The sequence below is a fragment of the Vicugna pacos genome, chromosome 18 (assembly GCF_048564905.1).
Source record: "Vicugna pacos chromosome 18, VicPac4, whole genome shotgun sequence".
Taxonomy (NCBI): Eukaryota; Metazoa; Chordata; class Mammalia; order Artiodactyla; family Camelidae; genus Vicugna; species Vicugna pacos.
In genome coordinates this window covers 46,691,734-46,707,782 of record NC_133004.1, presented here as the reverse complement: position 1 = coordinate 46,707,782, position 16,049 = coordinate 46,691,734, and the positions used below count along the sequence as shown (strand labels likewise).

The following is a 16,049-nucleotide window of genomic DNA, read 5'->3' as shown; positions in this document are numbered from 1 at the left end:
GTCCACCTGGGCCCTTGGTCCCTGGCCCCCGGCCCAGCCTATCTTGCCCGAAGAGCCAAAGGGGCCTCAAATCACTTTTTTTTCCTTTTCCGTTTCAGTGGCCTTGGTTACAAGCTGGCTGGTCTCTGGGGCCTCCAGGGGTGGGGTGGGGTCCCGCCCAGGCAGCTACATGTTTCTGTTCCTCCCCCGTGGCAGTGTCCACCTCTGGGGGCAGCAGGCCCCATGGACAGCACTTCCTGCCGCTGGATCGGGGTCCCCGGTGCAGAACCCCGCACCGTGGGAGGTTCAAGCTCCCCTACACAGAACCTCCTCTCAGTCCGCGTCTGCCCATTCTGTTTTTATTTTTTTTCTTGAGTGTTTTTGTTGCCCAACGTTCTTGTGTGGCATTCGCCTCCATCCTTTCCCGGCCACTCTGTTATGCCCCACAGCCAGCACTTCAGCCGTGGACGGATCTTGGGCTGTTCAGAAGAGACTGAGGAGCTCTTTGGAAAGAGCTGAGGTGGACTGTGAACTCAGCCCTGTTTTTGTTTTCATTCGAACAATCCTGTATTTCTTCAAATGTGTTTGCAAGATACCAGAATATAAGCTTTTCAGTACAGTCCCAAGGTCCTTAGTTTTGCTATTGACACTTCACTATAATTCTAATATCAATGCTCTTATTTTTGTTGATAAACAAAAGCTCACCTACTTCACTACACTTCGTTATTTAAGATCCCAAAAGGTGCCTTTAACCTTGAGTTTCCTTCACGAAGGCTACAAAGGTCACTGCAGGATCCTGGATCTGCTAACTGGCAGACACATCAAGAAGTCAAACATTTGTTCCTTTGTAAGAACCTCCCGACAAAGGACCAACAGGAGTAAGTCATCAAGAGGTTAAATTACAAGTCAAGTTCTTGAATTTAAAATCCGTCAGGATTTTTGGGGGCTTTCTTATTTCTAATCCGTTACATCTGCCCGGGTGGCCTGAAGTCCTACACATGCATCTGAGGGAGACACTGAAGAAAAACCCACACTGGAAGGCCAGGAAGTCGTCTGAGCCTCACTGTCGGATCTCTGAACCATCACGTGTGATCTGCAGGGTGTGTGACGTGTACCAGAAACCGGCACAGAAAGTACCACAAGATGGCCCCTCCCCTCGTGACTTAAACTCCAGCATCTTGGCTACTTCTCTGGGGGACCCCTGCACTCGGTACAGCTGGCCCCAAATGTCAATGGGCTGGATGGCGGGGTCCCCGGACGGCGGGCACTTCCAGCAGCAGCCACGCAGGAGCCACGCCAGTGGGCGGATCCTGGGCTGGGCCGGCTCGTCACACGTGGAGTCCCCCCTGCCCCCCCCGAGCCCCAGGCCCCTTCGTCGCTGCAGCTCTGTCAGAGTCTGTCACGGGCACATGACCCTCCAAGAGGACGGACACTGCCTGGCCACACTCAGGGCTCCGGAGAGGACAGGGCCGAGGGTGTCCGGTGGTCCCGGCCACTCAGCCCTGCATGGCAAGCACTCCGCCAGACTGCGCGAAGCACGCGCATGGAAGGCGGGTCTGAGCAGCTTGCGTTCATGTTCCCCTCCTCAGCCTCCCTCCCTGAGCAGACCCCACTTCGGGGACAGAGCCCAAGACTTAGACCCAAACTCCAGCTGCCTGTCAACAAGGTGAGGTTATTTTCCAAGGAACCACTTACTGCAAACAGAAGTGGAGACCAGTAAGAGGAGCCCCCGTGTCACCCAGTTACCGGCACACCTGCAGCAGCACCACCCCGACCCCACTGGGAACTGGACCTGTGACGTAACTTCCCTGGGAGCCTGCTCCTCGCCAGGCCGGGGGCCCTCTGGAGGCCTGCCTGAGGCCACTGTCTTCAGCCACAGGGTCCCAGCCCCCTGGTCTCCACCACCTGGAGCCAGACCCGCCCCCTGGTAACCCCACTGGTGGTGCTGCGTCTGCCTCTGAATGACCCCCTTCCCTGTGCTGGCTGGCCCTTTACAGACCCAAAGACACGACCAACCACGTGAGCCCCCCGTTCATCCAGCACTTAAACCAGACACACTCAGCACCAAGTGTGTTCAAACCCTTGGTCTCCCTGCCACGAGCAGATGTGGAATGGACAGCACCAGCACCCCCAGGTGACCTGGCTGATGCGTGGAGAGCCAGAGCCGAGGAGAAACCCAGGCCTGCCCGGCTGGAGAGCCCGCCCAAGCCCCCTCCTCCTCCCTGGGCTCCTCTGACCCTGCGTCCTCTTCAGGTGCTCGGCCCAGGACTGAACTGATTCCAGGCTGTTCTGGACGCCGGGAGGTGACCCCTCGACTCCCTCCCTCCCTCTGAGGACAGGCCAATGCCTTGGTGGACTTGCCCTCACAGACCCCCAGACCTTCCGCCTGCAGCAGCCCCGATGTGCATGTGGCTTTGTTCGAGCACGGGATTAAGTCCCAGGAGGAGAACGTGCCTGTGTTGGCCAGAGAGTAGGGGGCGCCCAGAAACTGCACCCTCATCCCCAGAGGACATGGAGCATCACGGCTCTGGGAACTGAGGGGCTGATTACGTGTCCCAGTTTCGAAGAGAAACCCCTTGCCTGGCTCGGGGTACAGCTGCCACCTGCTGTGTGACCGGGGGGGTTCTGAGCCTGTCTGTGCCCCTGCCCCCCTGGAGACGGGGGAGCAGGAGGCCGAGCATCAGCCCCTGGAGGTGCTGACACACCTGAGCAATGGTCGCGTTTCTCACCAGGCCTCCCTGCGTGGACCCGACGAGGGTCCCTGCTCCACACGAGGGCACCTGGGGGAGGGGCGCCCGAGCTGCCATGGGAAACAGACGCAGCCTGAGCGACATCCAGGCGCAGAAGGACTCAGCCATTGGCGGAAGAGATGTGATCACAGAGCTGACCTGCAAAGGGCAGGCGGGTGAGCGGAGAGGACCCTCTAGGACAAGGGAATCAACACTGGCTTTTGGGTGATGAGACACCCCGTGCGTCAGGAACTAGCCCCAGGCCGAGCCGTGCAGAGGCTGGAGCTCAAGGGAGGGAGGTGGGGAGGGTCATGTCCACGAGGTTCTAGCACTGCACCCCAGACCCAGCACCCTGCCACCCTGAGACGTGAGGGGAGGGCGCCCCTTTTCACAGAACGGAGTTCAAAGTGTAGGGCCCAGCCCAGGACCCGGCTCGGCCTTGGCTGGCGTGTGGATGCGACTGAGTTCTGCAGGACTCGGGGATGCGGGTGAGCCGAAGCCCCGGGGGACGCCGGCCAAGGGTCCTGAGTGGTGAGGCCGCAGCCCCTCCCAGCACAGGTCACGGGGTGCGGGGTGGGGGCTGAGGACCAGGGGAGCAGGAGAGGGCTGGCGAGCGGCGGCCGGAGGCGCAGGGCTCCTCATCCAGGTCACACCCGAGGAGGGGCGTCCACAGCCCTTCCCTGCCTTACTTAACCAGGGAGCCTTCAGCGCAGCACCTCAGGCTCCTTACGGCACGAGTCTGAGCGACACTATAGCGCAGGGTGGGAGGAGTCTGGGGCCCCAGCCCCGCTGGGGCAGAGCCGACACCCTGGTGCTCACTTGGGGCCGCACGTTTCCAGGCCAAGGCTCAGGCACTGTGCAGAACGGAGGCCGCGTGGGGTGGAACAGGGAGCAGCCAGGGGGAGCTTCCCTCTCAGTCGGGGCCGCCTGCACAGCGGCCACCTGCAGTGGCCACTTAGAACCGGGCACTTCCTCCCGGTGTGTGGACAGCTTAGCTGTTTCCTAGGCAAGGGGGCAGGGCTGCTTCGAAACCGCCTGCCACTGCTGTCACTGACCCTGTGAAATAAGACGCTGGCAGACAAGTGGCTGTGCGCGTCTAGGCTCTAAGCAGGATAACGGGCGACTCAGCGGGGCCGTCCAGCCTCGGGAGCAGGCGCACGCGGGGCTCCCTCCAGCGGCCACCGTGCGCCTGTGCGCTCAGGCCGGCGCCCAGGGCCTGGAGAGCCCCGGACCCCCTGCCCGGAGAGGTGGGGAGCCCCAAACAGACAGGCCCCACAGCTGACGTGGCCGAGGACACTCGCAGACCCAAACCTCGAGCCCCTCATCCCCAGCAGCCCCTGCACCGCAGCCCTCCTTCCCGGCACAACTGGGAGGCCCTGCCCCTGCGGCCCACACTTCTTCCGCCCTCCCAGCCTCAGGCAGGCCTCTGCCGCCGCCTCACGTTTGGCTAAATGTCCTCTGACTTTCTGAACTGGGTGATCATACAGTCGGGGCCCCCGAACAGGACTGTACAGGAACCGCTGTCACAAAACCAGCCCCTCAGGAACCCGCAGCCACCTGCCACTGCAGTCCCCAACGCCCCTCGGGTCTCACGATCAGACGAGGAAACTTCTACAGGCGCGTCACGGTCCCAAGACTGAAGAATGCTCGGGAAAACCGCCAGTCTCCACGGTGCTGCCCTGGGGTCCTGGCACCCGCCCCCTTCAGGATGTCCCTAAAGTGCCTTGTGGTGATGGCTGCCCAAGCCCGTGAGTTTCCTAAGCAACACTGAACTGTACTTTAAGACAGGTGAGTGATGTGGTATAAAACACACACTCTGAATAAAGCGGCTCCTCTACACGCAGAGGCGTCTTGGTGTCAAGGCAGGAAATGACAGCACCACCCCCGCCCTGGCGTCCGCTCCCCTGCCCTGTCTGTGGGTTTGAACAGGAAGTCTGACCGCTGGGCTCACCAGAAGGACAGTGCGTCCCGGAAAGGGGCAGTGGGGGGGGCCACTCCCCTCGATCCAGCTGTCACCAGTCTCCTGGCCTCCTCAGCATGAGGCTGGGGACACACAGAGAAGCAAGGCAGTGGGCAGTGATCTGGGGCGCGACTGACATGACGACCAACGCTGGTCGGACGGCCCACCCCCCAGGCGGACAGGTCGGGAGGTGGGGGGGTCAGGTGTCCTGTGCTTCGTGGGTGGGAGGGGGGTGTGACACTCCAGGCGTCAGGTGCACAGAGCACCCCCTGCTCCCGCCTCCCGGCTGGTGACTTCACCAGCTCCCACATGTGCGCCGAGGCGGTTGGGCCGCTGTGTGTTGGGGAGGGCGGACGCTGCAGGCCAGGAGGGAGGAGACGTGGCTTTCCGTCCAGGGAGCCCTGCTTCCTGCCCCCAACCCAGCCCAGAGCAGGCGGCCTCGGGGCACAGACGACCCAAGTGGGGAGGCAGTTCAGACCTGTGGACACAGAAGACGCCAGCGCCCGGTGGGATGGGTGGGTGGCCTGGTGCTCACAGAAGGAGCCCCAGCAGTAAACGGACGGTGCGCCGAGGGGCTCCAGGCAGGCCCCGGGAACGGACAAGGGCAGGCCTTCTATGGGCGGGAGGTCACTTTGTCCACCAAAAAGCCCCTGACCTTCTGTCCTCACACTCGGAGCCGTCAGCTCATTTACTGCTTAAACAGCTGCTCTGAACACGGGCGCCGTCACCGCCATCCTGCAGGGGGCGGCCGCTGCCCCCTGGAACCAGAGACTTGCCCTAGGGCCTCCCGACCCTGTGGGAGACTGGAGGTTCCGGGGAGATGGGCCTGTGGCTCTTCCAGGCGCTCAGAAACTTCCCCGCAAGGCTGGAAGGGTTCACAGGGAAGCCAGTTTTGCTAAGTCAGGCCTCTTGGATGGAAAAACCCCAGGGGCTGAGCTCGCAGGCGTGGAAGGCAGGCCAGCCCCCAAAGTGCAAGGCGGGGCTGCTCCTCCTGGGGGCCTGTCCTTCCTCCTGGGGAGCAGCAGCGGCCAGGGGACCGGGCCCTCCCCCTGCAGCCCGCCTGCTCCGCCACTCCGAGGGGCCTTACAACAGTGAGCAGCTCCGTCACCTGCTCCTGACAGGAGGCACAGGGTGGAGGCCCACGGCCACCAGCTTCCAGCGCAGAGCAAGGCCCAGAGCTGCGGGACCTGGCTCAGACCCAGCGCGCCTTTTTTTTTCTTTTTTTTTTGCATTTCATATGTTACCCAGTTTCACATTCTCACGGGATCAGCGACTACAACAGCCACCTTGTCTCCCATGTCTGGAAACGGCAAGACAGCCACAGCTGCAGCCAAAGGCAAAGCGCTGACATGCTCATGGAACAAAAAAGATGCACAACTTTTCCTTCATTTTTCTTAAACTCACGGCCGCCGCTAAGGCTCACTGCTGGAGAACGGAAACCCTCTTCCTCTTCATGCCTCAAACTCAACGGTAAACTTACCTGACAGGGTGGGCAGGTCTCTTCAATAATCAACTGCACACGCACACAAAAAAAACCCTTTATGATGCGTAAGTACCTTGTCATACGAGGTACAAAACTACTTTCACTTTTTGGTTGGTTTGAAGTTTGGAAAGAACGCGGGGCCACGGCAGGGGTGGGGTGAGCCATGGAGGGGAAGCAAAACGGGCGGAGGGAGGGCTTTCTGAACGGCTGTTGGCCCATCTGAGGAGGCGGCGGCGGAGCCCACTCTGAAATGACCGGGGCAGGGGCCCGTGAGCCTCTCCCGCTCTGCGCTTGGCGGCTCAGGGTCCTGCACGGGGCTCCGGGTGACAAGCGACCTGCTCGCCAGCTCTCCTCCGGCGCAGCCCACACTCGCTGTCAGGACTGGGTCCTTCCCTGGGCTTGCAGGCTCGGGACGCCAGTGGAGGGTGGCTGGCCACGGGGTCTCACAGCATAGCACCTCGTCGCCCGAAAGCCCGAGGAGACCCAGGATGACGACACAGGCAGAGGCCCAGCTCCTCACCAAGCGCTGCGCGCCTCCCCCGCCTCCCCACACCCAGTGGTCCTCAAACGTCTGCGAGGCTTACCCCTGCAAGCACGCTCCAAAGCCGTGCTTGGACCCGGGGCTCTGGGAACAGGGTCCCCGGTCTCATCATCACACGTCACAGGACAGCGTGGGCAGCACAGCTGTAAGAGACGTTCAAACACCAGGGCCCCCAGCAAAGCCCACCTGAGGCCCTGGGGCGTCCTTCACCGCCCTGGGGCCTCCGTGGGCTTCCCACGGTGCTCCCATGGGACATGCATGCTGTCAGGGACCCCAGACAAACTGGGTACCGCACAGGAAGACCCTCAGAGTTGGGGGCCCACTCTTGGGGGTTGGGTTACCCTGTCCTTGGTTACTCCCTCCAAAACTCTTCCCTGCCAGCTGCCCAGCCCACTCGGGGAGGTGGGGCGAGGAGGACCCCACGCAGAAAGAAGGGTGCTTTGGAACAGCCCCCTCCCCCGTCAGGCCAGGCCCGCAGGGCGGCAGGGAGGGGTCCCGGGCTCCACGTTCAGGACCCCCATTACCTGGCGTCCACTGGCTGTCACAGGGCAGAGGGAGACCCTGGGCACCCTGAGGGGAAGGGCAGACAGGTGGCGAGCACAGTCCCCTGTGCTGGGTGTGGGGCTTTGGGTCCCGTTTTAAGCTGCAGACGTTGCCAGCTTTCTGGGAGGGGCTGTCCTGTGGACGAGCCAGCGTGTGGGGCGTGCAGGAAACCACTGGCCCAGGCACACACACTACTTTTTCTGTCTGCAACGTGAAGCCAGCTCCCTTCTAGGTCAGTTTGGGTTTTTCTGGGTCACGTGGCCAAACCAAGTTTGCCTAAAATGCAGCGTGTGGTTTGAATGACTTAAGAGCGAATTCCTGTTTTCCTTCCAGTAAGCACAGAGCCCGGAAGGCAGGGTGAGCCCAGGGGCGGGAAGACGGTGCTGGACGGTGCAGCCTCGGAGGAGCGGGAGCTGGGTACCCCCGCAGGTGAGCCACCCCCCCCCTCCCCTCTGGTCGCCTGTCTGCTTTCCAAGCCCTGGCTCTCAGCGTTCAGAGTGAGCCGGCAGACTGGAGCCAGCTTCTCTGAAAACGAAAGTCTGTCTCTGCTCGAAGTGGGTCCCAGTGGCAAAGAAAACAATCTGAAGTGAGCAGACTTCTCATCCCTGTCCCTGAGGGCAGGCGAGCAGAGGCCGCAGCTCTGTGTCCTGTAGACGAGGGAGGGAGCTGTCAGAAAGCAGCCAGCGCTGACTGGGTGTTGGGTTTTCCTTCCACGCAGAGGACTGGGCGTGAGCCCTGCACAGGGAGGCCCCTTCCCGGCGGCGGCGGGGCTGCTCCGTGTGCCGGGGACGGGCACTCAGAGTGAGGAGGGCGGGAGGGAGCTGACCCACGCCCCACGTGCCAGGCTCACCTTGTCATGAAGCTGCTGGGTGGTAAACAGCCCGTCCGGGCGCCTGCTGTCACAGACCGGGAAGTGAGGCCCTGGGCGTCCCCTCGCAGCCAGGCCTTCAGCAACTCGGGTCGGGCTGGGCCTGGGCGGCGGCTCACCCAGTCCGCATGGACCTTGATTTAAGGCCTGGGGCCTCCCGTCGGCTGCCCCGTCAGCTCGGGAGAGGCCCGAGTGGTGACCGCAGGACGGAGGAGTTCCCAGCAGCAGAGCCAGACGGGACTCGAGGTGGTGCTGGGAGGGCCCTGCCGGGAGGCACTGACCACGGTGACCAAGGCTGGGCCCCTCAGGCGAGACCACAACCTGAAGCACACACTCTAGGACGCCGCTGTCAGACACGGTCCCCTGGCTGGCACAGGAGGGCAGCATGGCCTGCCCGCACCCCCATCAAGACAGTGTACACGTGCTGTTAAACGTGCAGGGTGCGGGGCGGGCGGGGGGTGTCAGTGGCACTACGGTAATTATGGCAAGGACGCATCCGTGTGGAAGCGGGGAAATGCGAAATGGAGCGAGTGGCCCCGCTGGACCTGGAGCTCGCTCACAACAATACAGGTCTGACCAGAGAGCACCGAGTGCAGGGGAGGGCGGCCACGAGACGGCGGGACGCGGCCAGGTCTGCACGCCGGGGCTGGGAGGGGCTGCAAGGACCACCCACACCCACTGCGGACCCCTGGGGCCACGGGGACCGGCCCTTCTAACTCCGGTGAGGCAGAACCCGCTTCCTAGAGCCACTCTGAAAACTATTTAAGGAGCTGCAGCAGCGAACACAATGTTCTCGAGGCTCTGGCCCTGGGAGTCCCCTGGGAGGCTGGACCTTGGCAGCCCTTTTGTGTAGTTGAGGAAGGGCCCCAGAAGCCCTGGTCCTTGGCCTGAAACTGGCACCAGAACAAGATGGAGGCCTGTCCTCCCAGGAAACCCTGAGCCTCAGGTAAGAACCTCCGTTTCTGCTGGAGCAGCGCAGGCATCAGAGCTCCCGGCTGGAAGGCAGGACAGACGGCCGTGCGGGAAAATGCAAGCAGTTTCATGTGAAGTTAAACACTTACCCTGAGAACTGGCAGACCTGCTCTGCGTGCTCACCCAAGAAAAGAAAGTGCTCAAGTGAAAACTACATTCAAATTCTAAAAAGCAGCTTTATTCATAGAGTCAAAACCCCAACGTTACTCAAACGGAGTGGCCGTCCACACAGCAAGTCCTGCTCAGAGGTGAGGGGCCAGCCCTCTGCCAGGGCAGCATCACAGCGGGTGCCAAGAACAGGTGCCTCACACGCCCTGGATGTCCGCAGGGGTGGAAAGGGACCACCAGGACAGGCACCGGGGTTCTGGGGTGCCCTGCGTGCAGGGGGGCTTGTGGGGCTGGATGTCCAGGCCCACGGCCCCATGGTCTAGGAGCAGGTCTGGACACTGGCCTGGACATCGCTCCATGACTCTCACCTCAGCTGGAAAGTGGTTTCACACGTGTACCTGCTTCGTGTGGAAAACCAAGGTCTGAGCAAACCTTCACACAGAAGGTGCTCCGACCTGTGCACGTGGGGACACCCCACGCGTGGAGACAGTTTGTCCACCATGGCCCCAACTCCTGGGAGCCCGTCTGCTCTCTCCTCTGAGGACCCCCAAGTCCACGGTCTCCCACCGGACAGCTCACACCGTGGGGGAGGACGACCCCGTGAAGCTGGAGCCCCTTTCGCCCCAAGGCAGGCCTGGCCTGGAGAGAAGCACTCAACTCGGCGAGGAGCAGGCGAGGGCTTCCGGTCGGCAGAGTCCGGGACGCACTCCGGGCCCAGCTTGGACTCGCGCCCTCCCTCCGCCTGGCTGGGCGACATGGGACGCGGGGCCCGCCAGCACATCAGGTCACACCCACAACTGGGTGGCCCCTGATAAAGAATGCCCCAAATGCCACCAGCAAGGACAAGGGCGTTTGCTCCAGAAGGCCTGAAATGCTGGCCAGCCTGAGGCTGTTTCCTGCACCAGGGTCAGTGGTTCACAGCATCTTCTTTCCAATTTGCCTTCATCAAGGAAACACTCCAAGTCACTTCCTCTCGGTCTGGCCACCAGTCCTAGGTGTGACGTCACTCAGGGAGTCACTGACCCCTGAGCCCCGGCAGGTGGAAGACGTCATGACCCCCTGCGGCACACGGGCCCCGCCACCCCCACAGGCTGGCGGGACGAGAGCAGGGTGCGCACGGGCACGGCTCTCCAGGAAAGCAAGCAAGCAGCCATGTCGCGGCAGACACAGGTTAGTCAGTGTTCATGTGGCACACGAGCCTGCCACACACACGTGTGCTGAGACAGCCAGCCAGAGGAGCCACGGTGGACCCACGTCTGCACAGACCCCCGCCCACTGCCCGTGGTCACCATGCAATGGAGCCGGCCTGGCGCAGAGTGAGGACGAGCCTTGGCACACCCGCCGTAGGCTGGGGGCCCGTCCCCAGCAGGGGGAGCCACGCCCGCCTTTCAGCGTTTCATTGGGTCCGTCCCCAGTTTTTCCTGCTCGCAATGGCTTTGAACAAACAGCGGTGTGGTCTGCCAGCCTCGCCTGCTGTTTGGCTGAAATCTAAGGAGGGGGCGACATGTACACAGAAACGAGGTTTTTCCCGTGGCAAGGCCAGGCCAGGAGGGCTGAGCCCTCGCTCCTGGACTCCAGCTCTGAGCAGAGTCCCCACAAGTGGGCCAGAGCTGGTGACACCTGCAGTGCGGGCGCTAGCCGCTCCCCTGGAGGGCAGGGGCCTGGGTGTGGAAAGCAGGACAATGGGCTCAGAACGGAAGCCCTAGCCCTCCTGCCTGGACACCCCCCACGGAAGGAACCCTGTTTGGGAGACAGGGGCCCGGCACACATCTGCTCCAGGGGCGGGACGGGGAAAGCGGTTTGTCAGCAATGAGGGGAGGGGGTGCTCGAGGGGTGGGGTGAGGAGTCTCCCCAGGATCCACCCCGCAGGGAAGATGGCTGTTAATACCACGCCCCATGCCCTCACCCTCCGCGGGAAAGGGGGCAAGACCCAGAAATGTCTTTAACGAGGTCCCAGACTGTCCCGAACCCAGGGGGCAGCCTGACGCTAGGCCCACGTCCCCCGCTGCTTCTGTTCCAGGTGGGACCCGGCCGAGATGAGCACCCACAACATGTCCTGGATCCGGTACCCAAGCCGCGTCTCCACGGCTGTGGAAGAGGTCATAGCCGCGCAGAGCCTCGTGTCCAGGTGCGCGCTTGTCTACACGGCACTGTTCCTACCGCTGAGCCTGGCGGCCGGGCTCTTCAACTTGACCACCTTTGTCCGAGGCCGCGCCAGGCTGCAGGGCCTGGATGCCTGCCTGGCGGACCTCACTGCCACTGGTCTGCTGGTGACACTGCTCTCGCTCACAGCGATTGGCCGGCCAGACTACCTGGCCACGACCCACCTGGGCTGTGCCGTTCTGTCCCTCGTGTTCAACATCTGCTACTTCAACGCGCAGTACGTGCAGGTGGCCATGCTCTCCGCGTTCCTGCTGCAGTGCCCGTCCTGCCTGCGCGCGGCCCCCCAAGGGGCCCAGAGGCCCGCAGCCAGCCTGGCCGCCGTTGGGGGCTGTGCCATCTGCAGCTCCCTGGGAGTGGTGGCCCTCCTGGGCACGTCCAGGGAGCTTTACGAACCCACTCTGTGCCAGGTGGACCCACTGACTGCCTGGCCCGAGTACGAGATCGTGAAGGTCAGCCTGGGCCTCGGGCTGGCCCTCGTCCTGAAGCTTGTGCTCCTCACCCTGCTTGGCATCCAGCGGGCTGGCTGGGCGGCTCTGCCCCTGGGGGACGCGGGCTCAGCTCACTGCTGGGTGGTTCTGGCCATCACCCTGGCCTCATTCGCCTGCCGCCTCCTCTACAACACCGCGCTTGTCCAGCGGGCCCGGCTGAAGCTGCGGAGGGACATCGGTGCCCCCCGGGACGAGCTGCTCATGAACCTGGCGGAGCTGGCCCTGTTTGGGGAGAGCTGTGCAATTGCCCTGGCCACCCTCCTCCTCCACCGGCCATGCAGGCAGGCCCTGCTGAGCCTCCCGGAGCGGCTCACCCAAAGGTGCCGGAGGAGAGAGGCCAGCAACAACTTCTCCCTGAATAGAGTGGGGAGTTAAGTCGGAGCCCCTACCTCCCAACACAAGCCACACAGGCCAGTGAGGGCCTCTTCCTGGCTCTGCCAAGACTCAGAGCGACTTGCTCAGAGTCAGCAGGGATGACGGTCTGTCTAGGAGGCACTTAGAAATCAGCTTGATGGGAAACTCAGTTTCTGCAAAAGCGAGACAGCTCAGCCCAAACCAACACTCACACCTGATGGAATGAGTCTGGAGGGGGCAGGTGCTGGCAACACACCTGACCCAGGCGGGAGGTTCTACCTCGTCTGCAAGCCGGCACCTCTCCCCCGCGCCAGCGAAGGGCAAAGAGGGAACCCTGAAAATAGAGACGTTATTTAGGTAACTTGATGGCCACACTATACTCTGGCCCTGAATGGCCAGGCTGGTTAACTTCCAGCACCGCCAGCAAGTGGGGGCAGTGCAGACGTCTCCAAAGGCTTGTTTTGTCCTCAAATGTACCACCCCTGGAGGTCTGAGGTCTGGTCCCCGTGACCTGGTGGACAGGAGGTGGCCGTCCCGGGGTGATCAGTGAAAGTGGTTTCCAAAGTCTCAGCTGTTCTGTTTGATGTTATCTGCAGAAAGTGAAACATCAGGATGCAGAGCATGGTGATCAGTCTCATTCCATTGTTGTCGCTGGCTTTATGTTAAGATTCTCTTGGTTGACTAGAGCACAGAGACATGCAAAGAATGGCATCTCTCTGGCTGCATAAGACCTACACCTTTAATAGTTAAAAAAAAAAAAAAAGAAGCTAGGACCTTACTTTTTTAGAGCATTTTTCAGACGCAGCAAAATTAGGAAATTGCCTGTTTGCCTCCTGCCCCGAAACATGCACAGCCACCCTCTCAAGGGGGTGCGACAGCCCATGAGTACGTGGACACGTCACCGTCGCCCAAGGCCTCGGGTAGATCAGGGTCCACCCTGGGTGCCGCCCATCCTGTGGTTTGGACAGAGGTACAACGGCGTGCGTCCTTCACTGTCCAATCAAATGGGAGAGTTTCGCTGCCCTAAAACCCCCAGCCCTCCGCCTGCAGCTTGACCCTGACCCTCCCCGGCGCCCGCCGAGCCTCTCGCTGTCTCCACAGGTCTGCCGTCTCCAGGCCACGTACTAGAATCACAGAGCGGAGCCTGGTCAGGCGGGCTGAGGCCACACACTAAGGTGCAGCTTGGAAGCTCGCTTCTCTCTAACGCTGAGCGATACTCCGTTGTTGCGATAGCTTCTATTGTAGTGAATATTTTAATGTTAATCTGCAACCCAAAGAATAAAAACACAGCTTTTGAGTGTTCTCAGTACTGAGTACTTCTCAGTACTGATGTATTCGCATTCCTTATTTGGAAGGAAAGCGATTTGGACCTTAACAGTCAGGCGGCTTCTGTAATACGCCATTAAAACACTCAATGCTTTTTACAGAGAACCCCCTTCTACGACTTCTTCGTTTACTCGCACGTTCATAAAACCTTCCTGTGGCCTCTGTGCAGCACGCCCAGAGGAGGGCCTGGCGTGTCCCCGCCCACCTGGGCCAAGCCCGGGGCCGCGTGGGAAGGCCGCTTCTTCACGGACCATCACTGACGGCTAGACGCAGGCCCTGAGTTTCTTGCTGAGAACTTTAAGGAGCACTGAAGTTGGCTCGGGTGCGTGGGTTTCGATGAGCAGGCCGGCGGCATTCTTTGCAGAGCTGTGTTTGAGCCTTGTCAGCCGGGGTCTGGGGTTGCTGTAACACTCAGGTCCTGTCCGGGGCCCACCTGTCATGGTGAGTTCCGTGAGGATGGGTGAGGGCAGTGCCCAGCCCACCGTGGGCTCCTCAGAGCCGCCCCCAGCTCAGCGGGGGGACACCTGTGCTCTGTAGGCACAGGACTGGCCTGAGGTTCCAGGGGCGGCCACCCAGACCGAGGTCTGGGAGCTCCTTGTCAGCGTGGCTGCCTCCCTCCAGGACTGCCCGCAGCCTCCCAGAAAGCCCTCTCGTGCCCGCCCCCACCCCGCCCCCTTGCAAGGGGAATGCCCCAGGAAGGCAGGTGGGTGGGTCTCACACCTCCTTTCAGCAGCGGGAGCCTCACTTCAAGCAAGCCCAGAGGGAAACAGGGCTGCTCTTAAGGCAACAATACTTCAACAAAAAACAATAAACAAAGAAAATGGGCTGCTCTGGCTGGAGGGGAGGGTGAAGAGACAGACCACAGAGAGGTAGAGGGGGCACCCAGACCCCACCCCCCGGCCCACGGGCCTGGTCCACTCCCCCAGGCGTCCGTGACCACGGGACCTCAGGGAGCCATGGGAACATGCAGGCTTCCTGGCAGCAGGAGGGCGTGCACTCCAGGAGGAAGCCTGCATGACCCCCGGGCCTAAAGACAGATCAGAACTGACCCGGTTGGGTGAAGCCACTTCCCAGGGCCCCTCACCTTTCCCCAAGGACACCGCTGGGGGCCACCAAGGTGGGGCTGGGACAAAGACTGCTGGCATTCTGGAACATTCCACCCATAAACCCCCAGTGCTGGGCAGCCCCCCCAGGCAGCCCCGTGTTCTGGTGGCCGCCGGCACATCCTGCTCGGAGGGTTTGAGGAACCCGGCAACAGCCAAGAGGGCCCAGCTGCCGAACGTCAACACCAGCGAAGCTGCAGGCGGGAGACCTGGGGCACCGAACCCGCCCAGGACCCACAGGCTGTGCCCACGCCTGCACACGCACAGGACCGGGACGGAGCCCACAGCACAGGCCCAGGTGGCGTCCAGACAAGCTCAGTGAGGGACACTCCAGGAGCCGCCCTCCCCCTACAGGGCTGCCAGGCCCCGCACGCAGACACCACCTGGCAAAAGGCCCCGATGGAGCACAGCCCTCGGCCAGGGCATGCGCGAGGGGCCAGAGCTCTGGCCCAGGACCGCCGGGGCACTTGGTCAGCCTCACACGGAAACAGCACCCTCCTCCAGGCACAGGACGGTGCACCCTGCTCCCCCGACTCTGGACATCGGAGAGAAGGCACAGACACCGTGCGTGAGGGGTCACCGCTGCAGAAGCAGCTTCTCTGAGGGCGCCGGCCCTGCCCCTGCCATGCAGCTGCGCGGGCTCCTGGCTCCCACAGCTGGAGCCTCACAAGTAAACCAAATCTCGCCAATGCTCCTCGCACACTGGACTGACACGAGTGCCCAGGGAAGACAGAGAAGCAGCTCCTGGGACCGACTCTGCTCACAGCTGATGGGCAGCACGGGACTGAGGAAGATCTGACAGCTGTGCTTCACTCTACTCACATCACCCGCGTCATGATGAACACAGGGGCGCAGGAAGCGGGGATGAGGCCCAGGGCCACATGGCGTCAGTTCTGAGCGTCCCCACTGCACTGTGACCCACGGGGGGATTCCCACTCCTGGAGGGGAGGGCACAACACAGGCCCGGAGCCTCAGCTGTACTCGGGGAGGGGCTGGGCTGCGTTTGCAAATTTAAACACGTGGAGGCTGATCATCTAGGGTTCCCTGTGAGGAACCCAGGCACCGCGCTCCATGGAGGTGCCTACTCGGGATGGTTGGGCCAACGTGGCAAGTGCTGGTGTGGAGATGAGACCTCCGGCTCAGAGTCTGGGCAGGCGGGCCAAGTCCCAGCTCTGAGGTCCTGGTTAAGCCATTTCTCTGGGCTCCGTTTTCCTGGCTAAGTGGGAACAGCAGCAGCCTCTAGCTCTTGGGAGCTTCCCGAGGATCCCCGAGGTGGTGGACATCACACACCCACCACAGTGCCCAGCTCGGGGTGAGCACTTGCTAGGAGGTCTTCATGCTCTACCCAAACCTCCAAGAGTCCTCTCACCCCTCTCCCTGCAGCACCAACCAGGGTTCAGTGGACAAGCCCCCAAATCGGGGTCCCGGCCCT

At 62.0% G+C, this 16,049-nt stretch overlaps 1 protein-coding gene and 1 long non-coding RNA gene across 4 annotated transcripts in view; one reads left to right on the top strand and one right to left on the bottom strand.

Moving 5' to 3' along the window:
- The window catches only part of CHLSN (cholesin), a 92,785-nt gene that overhangs the window by 38,164 nt on the left and 38,572 nt on the right, over positions 1–16,049 (bottom strand). The gene's annotated exons all lie outside the window — the stretch shown is intronic.
- On the top strand, positions 5,733–11,360 carry LOC102529963 (uncharacterized). The gene is made up of 3 exons (XR_012061368.1): positions 5,733–6,138; positions 7,569–7,664; positions 11,204–11,360. It is a non-coding gene; the product is annotated as an uncharacterized lncRNA (long non-coding RNA).